Below are 22,908 nucleotides of genomic sequence, written 5' to 3' on the forward strand. Positions count from 1 at the left end.
CCAAAAACCTCCCCACTTTTGTCCACAATGATGGCTTCTGATTATTCAGCCAAAGCTGAATTTGAGACTTAAATGTGAGTTCTGGATAAGTAGACGGAGTTTTATTTAATGTAGGAAATAACTATCACTTATTGAGGTTCTGGCGAACTGACCCCTAGACAGCCTAACATGGAGGCCTTTATCTTTGATTTAACACATTTGCCAATTTGACAGGAGGCTTGGGCTGGAGATTCTCGCCCTCAGGAGACTCCGAGGCCTGCAGAGAGAGCTTGGGCATGGAAGGCGAACTCTGGGTGGGCAAATCCTGGCCAAGCAACTTACTATGCTAGGATCTTATTTCCCCTGACTGCAACTTTATTATCTATAAAAGGGGGTCAGGCTGGGGTTCTGGGGCCTGACTACACAGCCCCTCCCAGCGGCGCAGAGACCTGCAGGCCCAGGAGCTGCTGTCCTTCCACCATGTGACTCTTCGCTCTGGTCCTGGTCTCCCTGGCCACTTCCACAGTTTGGGGTGAGTCCTTCTTAAATACAAATAGTGGGGCACACTGGAAATCCTTGTCCAGGGATGAGGTAAGGCAGAGACATATAGGACAAAGGCGTGACAGGTCCCGTTCCACAGCAGCATGCCCTCCAGACTTGGAGCGCCCAGCCCAGCCAGCCTTGGCCCGGGAAGGATAAACACCCTGAGACCTCAGCTGCTGATGCCAAGCACAGGAGGGCACCAGCTAACTTCACACCTCGCAGATGAGGACTTTGGAGAGTTCAGTGTATTTCCCCTTAATATTAGTCCAGACATGTCCAAATCCTAGAGAGTGTCTTAACAGAATATAAAAATCAACTCTGGGGCCAGAGTACATGGGCTCGAGTTCCAGCTCAGCACTTACTAGCTGTGTGTCCTTAGGCAAGGTACTACACTTTTCTGTGCCTCAGGTTCCCTCTCTCTAAAATGGGAGTGACAACAGTGCCTACCTCACTGGGCTGTTGTGAGGAGGAAATGTGTTGCTGTTTCTAAAGACCATAGTGCCTGATATGGAGAAAGTGCAAAAAAGGGATTCATAAATAAATGGATTGTTTTAAAATATGATATATTAATAGAAATTTGAGGTATGGTAAGACCGACAGACCAGGAGCTGACTGCCACTGGAAAGATAGTTTGTTACTCACAGTTCCCAAGGGGAGGGGGCTCGTCGTCGCGATGGTGAGCCACAAAGTGAGGTACACAGGGGGTGGGCAGGAGGCAGAGGGAGGAAGAGGAATTGTGGACAAGAGTCTTTATCATAGTCTTTGGGGGGAGGAAGGGGTGAGGCAGGATAAGCGGTTTAGGGTTGGCAAACTAAACAGTTTCAAGGGCTCTGGGGCCTCGGGGCTGTCTATAGCTGTCAGGTACCTGGCCCTGGAGTGATTAGGGCAGATGCCTGATAAAAAAGATGGCTGAGGTAGGGGCTCTAGCATGCTGGAAGGACAAGATGATTCCCATCTCTAGGAATGGCAGACTCTGGGAGGGGCAGTCCCTCCAGGATCCGCAAGGCCCCAGATGTCAAAGCACCAAATACAGACAGTAAAAGACCTGGTTAATACAGGGGTGTAGCAGGGGCCTCAGAATGCATCTGTGCCATTTGATGGATGGAGAAACTGAGACTCAGACAGGGAAATGTACTTGTCAAAGGTCAACTGGAAAATCATGCTCTGGACTCTCTCTGTGACTCCTGAATCAAGGGCCAGTGCTCTGGCCATCAGTGTCCTGACAGCCCAAGCCCCACCTGGATTTTATCTTCTTTCTGGTGGTGTGACACCATGAGAGGCCTTGAACTGAGAGTAATGGCAGAGTAAGAACCAAATCAGGAGGGATCATTCCCTTACCAATGGTCACCTACTGGCAAGTCCATCCTATTTCCATGTTTAGAGAGTCCATAATGGCTGCCTCCATTTCCTCAGCTTCCTCAACTGTAAAATGGACATATGGACACCAACCTAGCCAGGCTTTTGTGAAGATTAATTAAAGTGACCTGGAATGTGCATCCAACACATAGGAAGTGCTCAGTATATAAACATTTCCTATAACATGCGAGGTAACCACTACTCTTATCATTATTGTTGATGCCTCTCATCCCATCACCCACTTTCTCACCCTTGACAATCTGGCTTCTCTCCACTTCATCTCTCTTGAAGGTTGGCATTGGATATTCTTGTGTAAGAACAATCTGGGTTATTCTTTCTGTTGTAGCAACACATTTTGAGGGACATGTTGACCTTTTGTCTATATCTAAGGGGAGCAGTTGGAAGGATGAGAGGCTAGACATCATTTCCTATGAGGAATGCTTAAACAAACTGAAGACACATAAGAGAAGACCTGAGAGATGGGCACCATCAAGTGTCTGAAAGGCCACCTGCCCCATGAAAGCTCCGGATGGTCCCACAGCAGGTAGAACCAGGGCTGATGGGGAAGCTGCAGGGAGGTGAGTTTCAGCTCAGTGAGGAAGCACTGTCTGCTCCACAAGAATGGAACAGAGAGGAATCTGACCCCCGTCTCTCCCCCTCTGGACGACCCTGCTCAGAGCCACCCGAAGAATCCTCTTCAAGCTGATTGTGTCACTCTCCTGCACCCCAGAACTGTTCCCTGCTGCTCATTTACCCGCTAAATAAAGCCCAAACCCTTAGCCTGGCATTCAAGGCCCTCCCAGACACGAACCCCTCTCATCCCAGGATTCTTTTCCCCTCCCCATAGACTCCCTCTGGCTCAAATGGTCCATCACTCTTCCTCGGGCAGGCCTTGCATTTTGCTGTCTCAGAGCCTCAGTACATTCTCTTCTCTGCTTTATACCTTTATGCCCCCTCTTCCATCTCCCCTTGCTCAGTCCTCCCCCTGCTGCAAGTCCCAGCTCCATGGTCACCTTCTCCATGATGCCACCAGTGGAAGCCCTCGCTCTCTCTTCTCACTCCTGTAGGACCTTACTGGTGCCTCTCTCAGGACACTGACTGCTTTCTTCCCAGCAGGAGGGTCAAGTATGTGTGTGGCTCATTCTTCCTACAAGATTCAGAGCTTCTGAGAAGAGGGGCTGACTCTTGTTCATCCTCCCATCCAGCATGCAGCTCAGCGCCAGGATCCTAGTGGATAATTGTTTCCAGAGGCTCCTGAGAGTGGAAACTCAGTGTCTGTTCACTCCCAGCAGCTCTCCTTCTTGTATTTACTTTTCACTCGATGCTGTTTTACCTCCAATTCCAAGATGCTCCTTGAGATAGCCCTATGAGATAGGAAGGACAGTTAACGTCATCTCCCTTTTACATAAGAAGAAATTGAGGCCTAGAGAGTTGAGGTCACTCATTCAAGGTCAGAGGCTGAAAGTGGGAGACCCACCTGGAATCCAGGTCAAACCTTCCACCCCTCCCTGATGTGTCCTCATTTCCTCTCCATGTCCAGCAGGGCACCCATCCTCACCACCTGTTGTGGACACCGTGCAGGGCAAGGTCCTGGGGAAGTACGTCAGCTTGGAAGGATTTGCACAGCCTGTGGCTGTTTTCCTGGGTGTCCCTTTTGCCAAGCCCCCTCTTGGAACCCTGAGGTTTGCTCCGCCTCAGCCTGCAGAACCAGGGCACTTCGTGAAGAACACCACCTCTTACCCTCCGATGTAAGCCGGGGGAGGGGGGCAGCGGGGCTTGGGCATCTTTCAGTGGGATGTTTGCCTCAAAGTGATGCAGGAAGGAGCCCAGGTAATCCTTTGGGTGACTAATACTTTGTTTTGGAATCCTCAAGATATTGTAGATGCTTAAAGACATTCCAGAACTCTCCCAGCATTCTAGAGCCCTTTATTCAACACATATTTACTAAGCACCTACTCTGTGCCAGGCATGTTCTAGGTTCCTGGGATCCAGTATCGAACAAAACAAAGATCCTTTCCTTCATGGAGCTTACATTCTAGGAGGGAAGACAGATAATTAACAACATGCAAATTAATGAATTATGTCATATGTTAGAATACGGTAAGTGCTTTGGAAAAAAAGAAAAAGGTGAGCAGTGAGGGGGATCAGAAATGGTGGTTCTGTTTATTCTCCTGTCTTGAACTTTGCCATAGTTGGGAAGTGGTGTGATCGAGGCAGTGTGTCAGTGGGGAGTGCTTTAGAGTGTGGACCAGACAGGTCCTCGACTCCCAGGTGTGTCTAGCCACCTAGTGATGAGCAGAGCAATGGTTTGTGTGTCCTAGTCACTCTTGCCAAGTTAAGCAGAGAAGCCCTTCAGCCACCCGCCAGGGAGCCTTCTATACCTACTTGCACCCACTCAGACATTCATCTCAGCAAGGCATTGCTGGGAATTTCTAGGGTCCTGCCTCTTGCTGCCTTCTTTTCTTTTCTTTCTTTTATTTTTTTTCCTCTTTTCTACTCTTCTCTTCCTTTCTTCCTTCCTCTTTTCCTTCTTTAAAAATAATATTCACTGCTTTTATTTCATGATTGCAAGTGTAATATATATTTATTACAGAAAAGTGAGGACACACAGGTAAGGAAAGATAAGAAAAGGAAAATCATGTCCGATTTCACCCCCTGCAGAGAAGCGCTGCTCGTGTTTTAGATTCTGTTGTTCCAGTCTTTTATCCGTTGTATATTTTCTCCCTTAAAAATAGAACCAAGTAAGATTCTCCACCCAATTCAACCTTATGATTTTTTTCCCGTGCCAACAAGCAATTCTCAGATAGCAGCTGGGTGTCCTACAATTCAACTCAATTCTGGCACTATTTACCAGGAGATGGTGTCAGATGCCACAAGTTAAGAGCTCAGTCCCACAAAACTACTCTGCTTCAAATGTCAATCACAAGTCCGGGTTGTTGCCTGTGCTTCTGACAGAGAATCTATAAATCAGAGGTTCACACGACCCTCTCCTTGGGTTCCATTACCTTGCTAGAGCAGCTCACAGAACTCAGGAAATTAGTTTTTCTCACTTGATGACGGGTTTATTATGCAGAATATGACAGGATACGAATCAGCATCCAGATGAAGAGATACACATGACAAGGTCCTGAAGAAAGGAGGTTCTGTCTTCGTGGAGTTTGGAGCCCAGCACGGTGGCACATGGAAGTGTTCTGTTTCGCCAATCTGGAACCTCTTTGAACCCCCGAGCTTTTGTTTTTTTAAGGAGGTTTCATTACATAGGCATGATGGATTAAATCATTGGCCGTTGACCATTGATTCAACCTCCAGCCCCTCTCCCTTCCCCAGGGGTCAGGGGGGTAGACTGAAAGTTCCAACCCTCTAATCACTGGTTGGTTCTCCTGGCAACCAGCCCACATCCTTAGGTGAATTCCAAAAGCCACTTCATTAATATAACAAAAGACACCTTTACAGCTCTCATCACTTATAAAGTTCCCAGGGTTTTAGGAGCTCTGTGGCAGAAACTGGAGAAAGACCAAATGTATATTTCTTATCATCAATTACAGCATCACATCACACCAGACAGAAGATTTGGACGCTGCTTGCTCACTTATCAGTACATCGTGAGCATCATCCTACATCATTAAATATCACAGCCTAACATTTAATAGCTACATTACCTTGGGTGTGGAATCACAGTTTATTCACCCAACCTCTTGTTTGGACTCATTAAGTTGTTCTTGATGTTTTTGATAATAAAAATAGCACTATGATGAACATCTGGTAACTAAATCTTTGTGCACCAGCATGAAAATTTTTGGATAGTTTTAAGAAATGACATTTCTGACCAAAGCATATGTACCTTTTGTTGAATTTCCCTCCAGAAATGTTCCAACTACACTCCTTTCATTAATATATGAAAACCTCCATTCACTGGACCTTTGGCAATGCTTGGGGTTATTAAAAAATGTTTTTTGTTGACGGGTTAGCAAAATAATAGTTATTATTATCATTATCATAATTATATATGTATATATAATTTTGCTATTTATTCTGCATTATTTGAATACTAGCATTGTTCCCTATTTTGACATATGAATTTCTTCTTTTATGGATGTTATGCCCCCTGATCTTAGTGATCCAGCAAAATTTCCCCCAGGATGGAGATCAGGAAGTCGTCTTTGCAGGCTCTGACTCCGACACTTGACAGCTGTGTCATCCAAGCACCTTAGTGCCTCAGTTCCCTCATCTACAGACTGGGGCAGTGACGCCTGCCTTCTGGGTACATTGACATCAGGAAATGTTGCTTATAGTGTCCTTGGAAACATAAGCACTCCATAGTGTGGATCTTTCTGGCTGTGTGAAGGAAGGATTTCTAACCTCTCTTTGCCTGTATTTTCTTGTCTATAAACTCTGTACAATAAGAGAACCTATGTCATGGGGCTGGTTTGAGGATTAAATGAGTTAGCCACATAAGGAGTATTTAAAATAACAACTGGCATGCTGGAGGACTCAGCAAATGTTACCAATCATAATCTGTTTTGAATCTTTAAGATCTGTTATTAAGGCAACCAACAACCGTTGCCTGGGTGGGGTGATGATAGAATCTTAGTATGTCAGGGCTGCAAGACCCTTATAGAAATAACTTCCCTCACCAGGACTTGGAAGATTGAGGCCCAGAGCAGGGAAGGAATTTAACCAAGGTCACTCAGCATCTTAGTGGCTGAGGCAGAACTAGAACACATTTCTTTTAAATTTGCACCACGAATGTTTCATCCCTCACTTGTTGTCCGTCCTAAATGTCTGCCATTTGAGTGACTTCCCATGGTTTATGGAAGTCTCCCATGGACTAGAACACCTGGTTTATGTGGTGTGAACATGGTCACCCTGCAGCCCACCAAAGGAAGCCCAGGGGAGCCAGGGTGTGCAGGAAATGGCCCTATCCCAGGTGTATAGGCGGCCTCCTCTCCTTGACCCGGGGCATCCTGAAGGCTCCAGCAAGGCGACAGGTGCCAGACTTCCTCACTATACACAGTGTTGGAAGACCTTAGTGAGCCCCATCGCCCCCCACCCAGGTCCCCAGGCAGCCTCCTGCCCATTCCAGTGTCTCCAGTCTAGGAAGAACAACTCTATTATAAGCCTAGACATCCCAGTCCAAGGCCCAGCCTGACGACAGGAGACATCTCCTTGCTTAGCTCTGATTGAACTCCAGGAGTTCTTCCTTTCCCTCCTCTCCCAGGTGCTCCCAAGACCCAGTGGTGGGGGAAATGGCCTCAGACCTTGTTTCCAACAGAAAGGCGAACATTCCACTCAAGTTTTCTGAAGACTCTCTTTACTTAAACATTTACACGCCTGCTGACTTGACGAAGAAAAATAGGCTGCCAGTAAGCAGGGGGACCCACTGGTCAAGGCTGGTGAGTTCCAGCCTCCAGGATCTTCTGGTGGAGACTGGAAGAGGATGAGGCAGTTTGGGGTGGGGACATCACCAGCCAAGGCTGTTTCAGGGGCCCCAGGGCTTTCTTTACCCACCACAGCCAGACCACGTGACAACAGGAAACTGCAGGAAATGAAAATTTTTCCCTTCTTCCTTACTAGGTGCTTTGGCTGACCTAATAATCAATTCACATAAGACAGATTAACAGGAGAAATACAAATTTAATTTTTTACTACAGTAGCTCATAAAAATATAAGACTCAAAAAAGTGACTAACGCAAGCAGTATTTATACCTTTCCAACAAAGAAACAATTATTTGTGAAGATTTGACAAAGCAAAGGAGTTTGGGTTGGGGTAACAAGTTAAAGAGGAAGTAACAAAGGTTGTTTACACAGCCTTCTCAGCCTTGAACTCCCTATCTCTATTCATAGGGATGCCTTTTACCCTCCAGGTGCAGGGAGGGTACCCTTCACATGGGAGACTTATTTCCTGCTCTCAGGAGACAAAAGAGGATTAGAGTGTCTTTCTTGCACTTGGTGTTTCCTAAGTAATTTGCTTAAATATGTTTATTAATCAGTATACCAAAATGGTATATTTTGGGGTGGCATATTCTGTTCCCTTTCAACCTGAATTCTCCTGTAACAGACATGGGATCTTCTGGGGAGTTTGCTATACATCTGTAATGCACCTTTCAAGTTTTTCACCTTCTCTTGTGCTAATAGAAGAAGAAGAATGAATATTCTTGGTTCTAAATTAGGAATCTGATACTCAGAGCAGCTAAGACATAATTTCCAGTAAAGTTAGAACTGGAATGTATCTTAGAAATGGGCCAACAACTTAACCCTTCCTTTACAGATAGAGAAACTGAGGCCCAGAGAGGGGAAGGTGAGGTCACACATAGGGTTGGGAGGACAAGAGCATGAGCCTTCCGAACTTCAACAAGTGCTCTTTGACACAGCTGGGAAATTGAGCCTGTGTGTGGCCTGTCCTCAGCACACAAAGATCCCTCTCTGAGGGTGTCCTGTGAGGGAAATGTGGGGACAGAATGTGAGTCAATCCAAGAAGCACTTTCCTTTGCCTTTGGCCAACTATCTGGGACTTAGTTGTAGCTAATTTCCCTCTGTGATTGTCTTTGGCATGGGCTGATGATCCAGTGAGTCAGCATTTACTGAATAAAGGGAGGCCCATAGATGGGGCAGGCTTCCAGACCAGGCTGGAGGGGGAGGGTCTGCTGGAAAAGGAGGGGATCCTCGGGTGGAGAAGGGAGAGTTGTGACTACCCAGCCATCTCCCAGGACACACCTGGCATGATGCCCAGGAGTGGAGGAGGCATCTGTGAACTTGTGACTAGAAGTGGCACTGCACAAGGTGGGGACAAAGGTTCACTCATTCATTGATTCATTTATTCATTCTTCCATTATATACTCAGTGCCCCATAGCTACGCTTGTGGGTTAGGAGAAAGGAGGAACACTATACCGTTACCAAGGAGCCCCTGGCTTTGAGGAACTTACTATCTGGGCTCCACAGACAGAGACTAACTTCAGCAAATCACTGCTGACTGGACTTTGGCTCAGCCTTCACTCAGAGGTGACTCAAACTCAGTCCCTCCACCTGGAGGTAGGGAGGCATCAGATGTGTGGGCCGAGCAGAGGCTCTGGGAACCCGGAGGCAGAGAGACCTCTACTTATGGACCCAGGTTCTGGAACTAGAGTCTCCATTTGAATCCTGGTTCTGCCTTTTACTAGCTGAGAGACGTGGCTCTGTTTCCTCAAAATGGGAATAATCACATTCGACTATTCAGTGATGAATATCAAGATTTATATCAGTGCCTGACACAGCACACAAGACAAGTACTCCTGATATGTTAGAGTTGAAATTGTTCAACTAAAATAAACAAACAGCCAGCTGTTTACAAGCAGAACGGGTTTATGCAGCAACAGCAAATAATTGCAATTCAGGACATGCAGTCTATGGCTAACTTTGTGCAAATCTAGAGAAACAAAGGAGAGAAACTTTCCTTTATGAAGTTGGGAGGGCCTGTTGTAAACAAAGAATCCATTGAAAGAGACTGGGAATTTGAGGTGTAGTGTCTTTTCATTGACTGAATTATGGCAGTCTTTCATCAGCTGAGGTCTTGTTGAACAAGGAGTAATTTCTTCTTCTGCTGGGGTGGTAAGCAATATCACTTGCTGTCTGAGATGCAAGGTCTGCCTCTTCCTGTTGGGATCTGTAGGGTGGGTTGAGTGGCATTTGAGTGAGAGTTCTCTCTTCTGGCCTCCTGATTCCATTTTAATGTGAGATTTCTGTTTATTAATTTTCGCATTTCCCCTTTTGACCAAGATCTTTCTCTGAAAGCATTTTTGATCAAGAGTCAGGTTTCTCTGGTTTTAATAGCCTTCTGTCCCTTGATGCCAGGAAGGAACTTTTCTGGGTGTAGCGTCCCACATCAGAGGGAAAGCAAACAGACTGGATACCTGTTGTGGTCTCATTTAACTAACAAGGGGGTATGGGAGGGAAACTTCTCAGGCATTTCCCATCCAAGTGTATATCCTTCTGATAGGCCTGGTACGGACATCTTGGGAAAGCTGTCTCACCAGAGGTCATCTCCTTCAATTCTGAGAAATCTTTATCTTTAGGTTACCAGACAGTGTACAGACCCACACAGGACTTGGTGCTTTCTTTAGATGTCACATGAATCCAAGAGTCTATTCCCTAGAGTTGGCAGCACAAGGATTAGTCAGCAGTACCTGATAGGAGCCTTTCCAGCGAGGTTGAAGAGAGTTTCTGGAGGTATCTTTTCCAACAGTTGAAATCTCCAGATTGCATGGTGTGATGCTTAAGGTCTTCATCCCCCTGGAGTGCACTGTGAAAAGATTGCTCTACCAGAACATGGTTATTTTTGATAAAAGCAATTAGGCCCGTACAATATTGAAGTATATCTCCTTTTATCAGCTGTAGATCAAGAGTCTGGGACAAGGTGCACTGGGCATCCTGTGGCTCTCTCAAAGGGTGAGAGTTTATGAGTTCCAAAGGGGGTGGATCTGATATTTAGAAGGACCAACGGCAATGCTTTTGTCTGAGGTGTTTGGAGGGTCTCTGAAAATTTGCCAATTGAATCTCAATAAGGCTGCTACTGCATTCAACTAAACCAGGGGATTGAGGGTGTAGCAAGCACAGTGAAAGTGGTGTAAAACCAGCCAAAAAGCAATGACTTGTCAGAGCACCTGACTAGTGACATGGATTCTCATTCACTGTGAAGTTCAAGAGGGGTTCCCCAGGTAGGAATAATCTTTTCCAAAAGGACTTTAGCCACAGAAGAGGCAGTAGCCTGTCTACAAGGGAAGGCTTCAGTCCAGTCGGAAAACACGCAGACCATGACTAAAAATATTTATATCCATGAGACAGGAGCAACTGTATGAAATCCATTTGCCAAGCCTTGAATGGCCCATTAGGCAATTTAAATTTCTGGGAGCAGTGCAAACAGACTTCTCTGGGTTGTGTTTTGGACAGTGGGACAAGTGAGATAGGTACTTTTTGAAGACTTACTAAGATTTTCCCACCCATATTGATTCGGGAATACTATCATCTTGTCGGTGGAACAATGATTTAATGCATGTACAGTGGTTAGGGATGGGAATTTTAGAGTCTCTGAGAGGACTGTGTTGTTATTTGGCCCAAACCAGAGCTTTCTCTTTTTATTAAACGAACAATTGTTGAATTTCCAACCTTGTTTTTCGTTTCCTGGCTCTGATTGTTGGGCTTCTCTGCAGAAAAGAGAGAGAGGTCCCCAACAAGGCCTGGAGAGCTTCACAACACAGAGAGATACAGCCCAAGATCCAGGAGAAAACTCACCTTCAAACTCCAAGGTAGGCGAGAAAGCAGTAAGCTGAATGGGCTTTGTGGGTACTGCACCTGTTTACCCACCAGCATCAGAGCTTTTGGGCGTCTTCCCTGGATGCCCATATGGGTCACCAAATACTGTTGACCATAAAAAAATAAACATCCTGTTATTTTACCAGCAGAATAGATTTTCAGGAGCAGCAAAGAATTGCAATTTGGGACATGTGGTCTAAGGTGAACTATGTGCTTGACCAAAGAATGAAAGAGGAGAAATGTTCTTTTATGAAGTTAAGAGGGGCTGTTGTAAACTAAGTGTTCTTTGGTGGAGACTGGGAGTTTGAAGTGTAGTGGCTTTTTATTGACTGCATTATGGCACTCTTATTGGCTGAGCTGTTGCTGGGCAAGGAGGATTTCTTTCTTTCAGCTGGGCTGTTAAGAAATATCACTTACCATTGGAGATGCAAAGTATGTCTCTTCCTGTTGGGGTTTGTAGTGTGAATAGAGTGGCACGTGCATGAGAGTTCTCTCTTCTGGCCTCCCAACTCCATTTTAAATCGGGGTTCTGTTTATTAACTTTCATAAAGGGAAGATCTTACCTCTACCCTAACAGTTGACCTTCTGTACCGTGGCCATTGGCTGCCGTGTGCTGGGCGACTCCCCCTGTGGACTCTGGAGCCAGACAGCCTGGGTTCATGTTCTGCTTCTACCACTTATTAGCTGTGTGACCTTGGGCAGATTAAGTGCTTCAGTTTCTCTACCTGTTAAATTGGACAATAGTATTCCCTACTTCATGGGTGGTTTATTTTAGAACTGTACTTGGCACACAGTACATTTTATAAGTTCTCTTTTTGAATAACAAATTTTTATAATAACAAAATTATTATAATATTATTATTTTAGGCACTCTTCACTTCCCTGCCGCATGAACTCTTTAAATGCAAGAGCCATGAGTCGTCAGTTGTTTTGTGCACACTCATCCTCAATTTTTATCACAGTCCCTGGACCTGGTTCTCAGATCATGTTAGTCAAATGATTGAATAATTCTTGGAGGAGGTGGTTTTTAGGCTGGGCTTTGGGAGACCAGTGGGATTTGGTAAAACAGAGGAGGCAGAGGGAAAGACTATAAGAAAGAGTTAACACTGGGGGTATGTGTGCTTCTTGAGATAATGACTCACACACAAGAGAAGTTCAATTCGCCATACAAGAGGTAACAAAGATGAAGCTGATATACAAGGGCTGCCCCACGCAGAGAATGCTGCGGTAGGTGAGGGGTCCATGCATACGGATAATGGGAGTGTTGGGAGAAGATGACACTTTTAGCCTTGGCTGTCCCCATGATAGTGTTCTCAGCATACCCCTCTCAAACAGCATACCCCTAGAAGGAGGTGGCACTGGAGCTGGAGAGACAGGCAGGGCCAGCCAGGGTGCATTGAATGTGGTGGTGGCCTGAACCCCAGCTGGGAGAGTGGGGGAGGAGGGTGACTGCCTGATCCAACTTTGCTGGGGACTGGTGGACTTTGGGCCTCCTTGAGTCATGGCCAAGAGGCAGGCGACCAAACCACACAACCTCTTGACATCCTTCCCAGCTCTGCTTCCTACATCCGGTATGGTTTCTTCCTCGCTGTCCAGGTGATGGTGTGGATCCATGGAGGTGGTCTGATGATAGGTGGGGCATCAACCTATGATGGGCTGCCGCTCTCTGCTCATGAAAACGTGGTGGTGGTGACCATTCAGTACCGCCTGGGCATCTGGGGATTCTTCAGGTAAGATATTGGACTCCCCTCACTGCACATTGGTACTCAAAGTGATGGTGCTAGGATCCTGCTCTGTCAGCCCTCAAGGGGATCTTTACTGAATTCCCTAGTGAGGCACCCAAGTCCCTTGAAAATTTGGCTCCAGCTACCTTCTCATTCCCCAGCCACACTGGTCTATTTCCTTGTTTTGCATGTGCTCTTCCCTCTGCCTGGGATGCCCATTCTACCTGAGAAACTGCTATTCATTCTGCAAGGTCCAACTCAAATGTTACCTTCTCTGAAATAGTCCTTTCCTCCTTTTTACCTGTGCTTCCCCGGGACATTGCACACCTGTAAAATGACAGCATGCAGCAGTGTAGTTAGAGCAGCAGTTTATACATCTTACCTCTCATGAGAAATAAGGAAAAGCAGACTCATGGCAGGAGCTTAGTAAATGCTTAAGGGTGAAGGAACGGGTGGCTAGAACTGGGAGGTTGGTGGAGCATCTGAACCCAGTGGAAAACCCTCCCAGTCGATATGTCAGCTCCACTCACCCCATTTTCTTCTGCATTTGGCTTTGGGTAAGACAAGGCTAGAGTCTTCTCCGTGAAGTCTCCATGGAGACAGGAACCAGGTTTCCTGCAGGACATAGTTACTGTGAGCCTTTTCTGAATGCACCAGCCCCTGAACCCCTGACCCTGAGTTGACCGATGGATGGGCTGAGAGAGGGATGAATTTCTTCCTAGAAAGACCTATGGAGCTGTAGGAGGGTTATCACAAGTGAGTCATGACCCGGGATGCATTGCCTTGGTTAAGACTTCTCATCCCTTTCACCTATTGCCTTTTTCTCTGCTCCTCATTACAGTAAAACTACTACATTAGCTCTCCCCAGTTCCTCTCTTCTCAGTCTCTCCTCTACCCATGCAAGTCAGGTATTCACTCAACCACACTGCGAGACTGTTCTGTTCACCAATGACCCACCCTCTCTTGACCCAACTTTAGAAAACATCCACACATCATCTTGGCAGCATCCACACATGACCTTTCACAACTTTTTGAAATGCTTCCTCTCTTGGCTCCTGACCGTCTCCTACTTCACAGACTGCTCCTTCTGAGCCGCTTCACTGGAGCCTCCTCCTCCTTGTCCTTGGGCCTCTGTGTGTCTCTCCCTCTCCATCTCCACTGCTGCCCTGAGTGACCTCAGGGGGCACTTTCACAGCTGCCTATTTTTAGCCCCAACTTCTCCTTGTACACCCGGATGCACATCATTAACTTCGTCCTTCTACCTCCTGCTGTCTCCCCTGGACATATGAATGTCAGCTCACACCTCACAGGGACAAACTTAACCCTTGACTCCCACTGCCCCTCACCCAAATAACACTCCTACTTTCCCCACAGTGCCCCCTGCTCAGCTGCTGGAAGCTCCATCCTTCCTGTTGCTCAGGATAAAAGCCTTGTGGTCAGCCTTGACTCTTCTCTTTTTCTCACACCCCACATCTAGTCGACCAGAAAATCCTCTTGGCTCCACCTTTAAGATTCATTCAGAATCCAGCCCCTTCTCACCTCCTCCCTTGCACCCACCCTAATCAAAGCTCTCTGTGTCTCTTTCCTGAATTACTGTAACAACCTTCTACTTTTATAACTCTGCAACTTTTGTACTGTGTCTGATCTGTAGAGTAGCCAGAGCGATCATATAAGATATAAACGGAGTCATGTCCTTCCCCTGCAGTGACTTCACTCCTTACTTACAGTGACATCGGCATCCTTACCAAGGCCCACAGGGCACTTTCTAGATGCGTTTCCTACTCTCACACTTTGTTCACTGGACTCAGGGGCCTTTGCACTTGCTGATTCTTCCACCTGGAATTCCCGTCTTCGGATGTTTACAAGGCTCTGTGCTCACTCATTCAGGTCTCTACTCAAATGCCACAGCCTCAAAGAGCCTTCCCTGGTCATCTGATCTGAAATAGGATCCCACTGTCCCACCTCTGCCTTTCCCCTTACCAGGTTTTTTTTTCCTGAAAGCACTTTCACTACTTGACATTATATTATATACTTATCTGTTTATTTGTTTAGGTTCTGTAGAGTGAGCTCTGTGTATTCAGAGGTTTGCCTATTTTGTTCTCAGATGTGCTCCTGGCTCTTAGAACAGTGTTTTCATGTGGTAGATGTTCAATAGATAGTTGGGGATGAAGGACTGTACAGCCCACAACAGAACAATGCTCCAGGAGAGGAAGGCAGGTGAAGACCCCTGTGTCAGGGCTGTGGAAGCCCTGTCTCATCCCAGAAGGCTCACCTAGAGCCCCATCTATGGTCCTGAGAGCCCTGCCATGACGTCTCTGCTCCCACCCCATGCTGTTCTCTTACTCACAGCACAGGGGATGAGCACAGCCGGGGAAACTGGGGTCACCTGGACCAGGTGGCCGCACTGCGCTGGGTCCAGGAGAACATTGCCCACTTTGGAGGGGACCCAGGCTCCGTGACCATTTTTGGAGAGTCAGCGGGAGGAGAAAGTGTCTCTGTTCTTGTAAGTGTTCCTGGACCTGATGTAGCTCCTGAGGGGATCCTTGGAGACAAGCCAATTTAGCCATGGGCACCTTTACTTATAAGAATTGGATTCAAGGCTGACCCTACTTTGCACAGCATTGGATGCTGGAGAGCTAATAGCCAAACTCTCATTGATATCCACGAAGCTCAGAGCTCAGCTTAACATCCTGGGGCCATAAGAAACTCCAGCAGCAGCTGAAACAATGGCATTCCTCCTCTTCTCACCTGGTTGAGTTCTCTCTCTCCTTCCTAATCATTTTGACATTAGGACTCACCTCACTTCCTCGGGAAATAGGTGTGTGTATAAATTATGAATAAGAGAGGTCAACCATGAGAGTTGGGCAGAGTGTCATGTTTGGCTTGAATCCAGATCTTCATGTCAGGGGGACATAAGCACTAGGAGCAGGTCAGGGGCCTCCTCTAAAGTGGTCTGATGTCTTGTCCATGCCCAAGAGGGAGGGCAGCAGTCTATGGACTGAGGGATGGAGCTGGGCTGGGGAAGGTGGGTGACAGGGAGGAGGGTTTGGAAGATGGGACTGGGAGGGATGGGACAGGGGATGTGGGACACAGACATGACCTGGGAGCCTGGTGTGGGGAATGGGGCTGAGGGAGACACTGAGGGAAGCAAGGATGGAAAACCAGATTAGAAGGTGCTGGGAGCTGTGGGGAACCCTGCAAGTGTCTCACAGTTGAGCAGAGGGTCAGCATTATTACTGTATTTTTAAAATATATATTGGTTTCATAGTTGAATATTCACAGGGAAATGTTTTTGTATCTTATAAAGTGGTGAAAAAAGAAAAGTATAGATAATCCTAAAGAAGAAAAGAGTCATCCACAATCCCATTATACATGGATACTCACCATGGACATTTTGAGACGTATAACATGACTTTTGTCATGTTTGACATGACTCACGCTATCTATCCATCCATCCATCTATCTATCATCATCTGTCTATCTTTCTATCTATCTATCTATCCATCTGTCTATCTATTGATCTATCTATCATCTACCTACCTACCTACCTATCTATCTATCGATCCATCTATTTATCTAGGATTTCTTTAAACAAACAAAACAAAAACCTTCTTCAACATTATAATACAGCATAAATATTTCCCTAACCATTAAATATTCTTCCATAATTTTATTTTTTAAAGTTGTGTAGTATTCCATGGTAAGAATGAAAGATAGCTTATTTACCCCAACTCATAATATTGGATCCTTGGATTCTTTCCAATTTTTACTCTTTTAAACAACAAGAGCATTCTTAGAAACCATTGTGTGCCTCCATGATTATTTTCCTTTAGGATATATTCTGAGTACTGGAAACACAGAATCAGGACTCTGTCTCTGAAGTGTCGCTGGGAATTGCTAAGAGTGTTTCAGATACTTTTATTGTTAAAATCAGCGCATGCCACACACTTCCTGTCTGTCCCTCACTCTGTGCTCCTGGCTCCCTCCAGCTGAGGCAGATTTTCTTGTAGAAGCTAGGTCCCAGGGTCAGCCTGGGGAACACGCCAGGCCTGGCGAGGACATGTCATGTCCACTGAGCCCCAGGGTCTCCAGGGGAATGGTCCAGGGCAGAGCTGTGGATGAGGGTAGCCCTTGAAGATCCCTCCCTGTGAGCATAAACTCTCTTCCTCTCCCCATGTCTCCCAGGTGTTATCTCCACTGGCCAAGAACCTCTTCCACCGGGCCATCTCTGAGAGTGGCGTGGCCCTCACTGCTGTCCTGGTCAAGAAGGATTCGAAGGCTGCAGCTCAGGTAGGTCTACACTGGACCACCCCTGCGCCCTGTGCTCTGTTCTCCTGGAGTCTTCAGGGCCTTTCTTGCTGTAGGATCCAGCTGACATCCTCAAAGAATCACAGAAGTGAGAATGGATGAGTGGGAAGAACAAGGAGACCCCTCACCCAACCTCCCAGTTATCCAGCTGAGCAAACTGGGCAGAGAGTGGCAGCAGCTTGTCAAGGTCAGAGAGTGATCAGGGCAGAGCTAGGACTCAAGGTCATGACTCTGCACTGTCAGCATAGGGCACTGTCCACTGACAACACTGCCCAAAGTGTGCCAAGGTGGGGGCCGTGCCAGACAGTGGGCAGTGGAGTGTCACTGTATCTTGTCTCGTTCAGAGTCTGAGTTCTGGTGAACCCACTTGCACCATGTGGGCCTGGCCAGGTCCCTCCCGGAGGGCCTTGTGACTGGGAGTGCTTCCTGGAGAATTCATTCATTGATTCATTCTTTCACTCAACAAATAATTTTGAAATAGCCAGACATCTGGCAACCTCATGAATCTTCTTCTAATGGAGGAGACCTATTAATGATAATATAATCCCACGAGTTATAAAATGTCAACAGTGACAAGAGCAATAAAGCAGAGGCACCTGAAGTCATAACAGAATCCAAAAGGAGCAGTTAGTCCAGTGATCAAGGGGAGGTTATCAGGAAAGACTTCCTGAAAAAATCTTCAATGAGTTGAGATCATAAGGATGAACAGTAATTTACTCGGTGAGAAAAGAATATTCTAGAAAGAGGGAACAGCATGTGCAAATGCCCTGTGGCAGGAGAAAGTGGAGAGTTAGCAAGAGTGAGAAAGGCTGATGTTGCCAGAGCAGAAGGAACAGAGAGACCAGGAGTGAGCTGAGGGTGGGGACACTGCAGGGGCCATGCTGCACAGAACCCTGTGAGGACTTTGTCTTTATCTGGAGACTGTTAGGAAGCCAAGGAAGAGTGAGCAACAGGCGGCTCTGCTGAGGAGCGCCCACTGGAGTCAGAGATGTGGAGCGTTTGGTAGGGCTGTGAGAGCTGGTTTCCTGGAGTGGTGGGGGCCGCAGCCAGACTTAGAGGGGCTGGAAAGTAGGAGGAGAGGAAAAGAAGATACCAGGAATTTTTAGGAATTTTGAGAAGATTTTTCAGAACTCTGTGGTTGTAAACAACAAAAGCCCACATGATAAGACCTAGTTGAGAAGGGGTAATTTATTTAAAGGAAACAGAGGTGGAAGATATGGGCCTGGATTTCACTATCAAACTGGAACCAGAAATTGGCAAAATGAAGGGAATCTAAGACTTATTCTTGCTCTTTTTGTTTCTCTCTCTCTCTCTCCTCTGCTTCTCTCTGTGCCTTTTATTTATTTATTTATTTTTTCCCCAAAGCCCCAGTAGATAGTTATATGTCATAGCTGCACATCCTTCTAGTTGCTGTATGTGGGACGTGGCCTCAGCATGGCCGGAGAAGCAATGTGTCAGTGCGCGCCTGGGATCTGAACCTGGGCCGCCAGCAGCGGAGCGCGGACACTTATGTGCCTTTATTTTAAATTCAACAAGTTCGTACTGAGCATAGATTCTGTGTCAGACACTGTACTAGGCTCTGGGGAGCCCTACACACTCCCCAAGGACCTGCCATCATGGAGCCTGCCTTCTGTCCATCTGAGTCTTCTCCTCTGCTCCCACTGTGTAGGTGACTTTCCAGAGGACAAATGGCTAGTAAAGTGGGTGAGCTGAGACTTGAAACCAGACAGTGTGATTCTGGACTCCATGCTTTTAAGCCCCACTCCATGCTGCCTCTCCTTTAGATGCTCAGCTCTGAGATCCTTATGCCCGTTTTAACAGGGATTAAGTAACAGAGACAGAGGCTGTGTAATTGGCATGACTGGAACCAGGACCCACAGCTGCTGGTCTAGAGCATTTTCTGCCACCCCCTCTGCTGCCTTTAGAAATTGAGGTTGGAATAGAATACCTCTCTATTGACTGAAGTAAGGGACATGGATCACGAATCCCGCTGTTGCCTGTGATCTCTGCAGCAAATTGCTGTCTTTGCTGGGTGTAACACCACCACCTCGGCTGTCCTTGTTCACTGCCTGCGCCAGAAGACAGAGGAGGAGCTCCTGGAGACGACGCAGAAAATGGTAGGTGCATCCATTCTCGTGACTGCACAAGCCTCCCTACCCTGTAAACTTGGCCCAGACTTCACCATTTCAGCTGTCCCCTTGCTCCAGAAGAACCACTTGGGTCAGTGTCTCGCCTCTCAGGATCAGTGTCAGCCTCTGGATTTGATGGGGAATTTCTTTTTTGTTGTTGTTATAAAACATCTCAAAAGTTAGCAAAGTCAAAAAATAACATATGGAACAGTGATGTAATAGGCCCCCAGCTCCTCAAAACTTAGTTTTTCCGTTCTTGCTTGCAGATATATTTTTAATAAATTAAAAATTAAAACATTATATATTCCTAGAGGTAACTACCATCCTGAACTTTAGGGATAGGGATATTAAGAACAAGGATTTTCAAGACAGTTTTCACAATTTATCTTAGCTAATTTAGAAACCACCTCGATTCTAACCTATGGTGGCTCAATTTTCTAGATTTTCTGAGACTCTGCCTCAATTGTGATCTAGAATAACTATACATCCACCACTTGTCCATGCAACCAACCATCCATCCATTCATCCATCCTTTCATCGTCTTATTATCCGTCTATCCATCCACCAATCCATCCAACTCGTTGATGTCCTTTCCTCAGTCTAATATCAATTCATCTGTAACATTCATTCATCTATTAACAATCATCTATGCATCATCCATCCACCATATATTCACTCCAACATTCATCCTTCTAAATACAATGATCCATCCATCACCTATATGCTAGTTTTCATCCACCTATCCATTTATGCATTCAATTCACTCATACTCCATATATTGACCAACTCCATCCATCCATCCTTTCATCCATCTATCCACCATCCATCCATCCATGCTAGGTGTGTGGCGGGTAACAAGGAGGGTGATGCAGACACGAATCGGATGTAGTCCTTGTGCAAAAAGAACTATCCAAGGAGAAACGTACCATATGCTTCATGAGCTAAGTGTGGTGGGAGTAGAGAGAGGAGAAACATTTATTATACTCAGCAGGGTGACTGACAATAGAAGGTGACATTTGAGCATTGATGAATGGCTGTGGCAGTGGGTCATCACAGGGACAGACACCCAGAGAAGACAACATCTACGGCCAACAGGAACTATTCGGTTTGTGGGAGGAGGGTTTGAATGTGAGCCCAGGGGTGGCCTGAGCCCCTGGACTCTGCATCTGGATCCTGGACTCCTGAGGATACTCAGGGATTCCCAGGGACAGACCTCTAGCAGTGGACTCTGCTTTATTTTCAAGAGTTGAGTCCACTGTGGCCTTGGGGCTTGGATCCTGGTTTCTCTGTCTCAAATAAGGTGACTAATTGTTCAAAGAATAAAAACATGACTGTTTTGTGTTGCCTGGAAGGGTGCAAATTAGTTTCATCATACTCTGTGTGGCACAAGAGGAGCCAGCATTTAAGGGGAGACTTGGTGATTTTGAGAAAACCCAGAGAGTCTAAGAGCCCATGTTATCCTTCTGAGATTTTCTGAGATCATGTGGAATTGTTTGCAGGGGTATCCTCTCTCTTCAAAACACACACACACACACACACACACACACACCTGGCTAGTGTGGCTACAATCTATAACAGAGGGACCGTTACTGGGCGCTTGCTGCACACTGGTCAGACCTGTTAGCCACAGTGTAGCATTGCAATCAGTGCAATCTTGGTGAACACACAACACAGAGAAACATAGGGTGGGGTGAATTTCCATGAGCTTGTATGACTCAGTACTTTCTAATGCAAGATGATAAAACTCATCTCAAAGTGCCTTGAGCAGAAAAAGGAGTGTGTTGTAACAGACTCTTCAGGTAACTAACTGAAAAATAAACTACAGTTCAGGAGTAGATGGCTACAGGCACGGCTAGACCCAGATTTACATACGATGTTTTTAAAAATCTATCTGGTCCCTAGGGAAGTTAAAGGTAGCATTAGTCCTCTATATTTACATCCTATCTGCTTAGAAATGGTGTTTCACAATAATTCTAGCAAAAGTTTTGGATTAAACTCTATTGAACTGACATGGGCACATGCTCATCCTTGAGCTAATCTCTGTGGTTAGGGAGGTGGAGCAACCCAGGTCATGTATAGATGCCTGGATTCATGGGGTAAGAGGGGGAAAGAGGGAGGTCCCATAAGGAAAAAGAGGGTGTTGTTTCCTGAAAGACCAAGGAGGGGAGATGGATGGAGGGCGGGGCAGGGACAACCACAGACACCCTCTCCAGAGCTCCCCTCCCAGACCTACACCCACACCCTGTGCTCAGGCCCAGGGGAGCCAGTGTCCTGCCCACTTCCTCTTGCCCTAGCCCTGGTGGCGCATGAGGGAGAGCCCAATACCTTTAACGCGCAGCTCACAGGATCAACTTTTCTCCCAGGAAGCTTCTCATCGCATCCTCTGCCTTTGTCTTCACAGAAATTTTTCACTCTTGATTTATTTGGAGACCCCAGAGAGGTAAGGACCTTTGGTTTCTTGATTACAGGTTTTGAGTCTTGATACCTTTAAGCTCCAGTTAAATATGAATGAAAAAATTGCCCCTGTGGACTCATAGTAACTCCTGTATTTACATTGCTGAGGCCCAGAGAGGGGCAGTGACTTGTCTGGATAACACAGCCAGGAGGAACAGACATAAAACTGGAAGCTGTTCCTCTGATTCCCAGTCCAGTGTTCCCAGTCATCAGCTCTGTGTCCCCTCAACCCAGTCTACCCCTCGACCTTGTTTACATTTCCTGCTCCCAAAATGCCCCCAGAGAAGGCTGGAACAGAAACTTCTACTACTGGGAAGTGGAGATAACTGGATAAGGGGTTTGTTCAGGAGCCTTCATTGGGGAGAACAGATCTTCCCCTGGAGGCTGCAGGGTTGACTGGCTGTGCAAGCTGCACCGTCTGCAGGTCCATCAGGAAGAGAGACCAGAATCTCAGTCCTGAGGACACGACCCTCCTCCCAGCCATGAAGGAAACTCCAATGGCTTCCTCTCCATTTTCTTCCTCCTCCCCCTCTACCTCCCAAGGCGTTGTCAGGTTCCGATGACAGTACTTCTTGAACATCCGGCAGTCCTGTCCACTCTGCTCTTTCCCTGGGAATAGCAGCACTTATCTTAAAAGGTGTTGTGAGGATTAAATGATATTCACTCAGTAATTCAGAAAAGATTTAATTAGCACTTACTGTGTGCCAGGACCTGATTCAGGAGCTGGGGATATAGCAGCGAAACAGGCTAAACAGAGACCATCCCTGCCTCCTGGAGTGAGGGAAGAGTCAATAAACAGACAAATAAAATACGTAGTGTGTGTTGACAGTCAGCATTAGGGAGAAAAAGTAATTGGGAAATGGGGCTAGAGTTTGCCAGTGGTGTGAATTTACATGGCAGGGTCGGGAATGGTCCACGAGAAGGTGACATTTGACTCGAGTTCTGGAGGAGGAGAGGAAGCCAGCTGTCAGGAACACTGCAGGAAGAGTGTTCCAGACGGAGGGAAGAGCGACTGCAAAGGCCCTGAGGCAGGAGGCCAGTGTGGCTGGAGTGGAGGGAGTGAGGAACAGGCCTGAGGCTAAAAAGGGACCAGGAGGTGGGAGGGGGTCCTTAAAGGACTTGGATTTTG

The 22,908-nt window shown here is 46.6% G+C and overlaps 1 pseudogene; it reads left to right on the top strand.

Moving 5' to 3' along the window:
• The first annotated feature begins 459 nt into the window (after positions 1 to 459).
• The window catches only part of LOC106802017 (liver carboxylesterase 1-like), a 33,587-nt pseudogene continuing 11,138 nt past the window's right edge, over positions 460 to 22,908 (top strand).

The sequence above is a fragment of the Ceratotherium simum genome, chromosome 30 (assembly GCF_057802395.1).
Source record: "Ceratotherium simum simum isolate JZ-2026a chromosome 30, ASM5780239v1, whole genome shotgun sequence".
Lineage (NCBI taxonomy): Eukaryota > Metazoa > Chordata > Mammalia > Perissodactyla > Rhinocerotidae > Ceratotherium > Ceratotherium simum.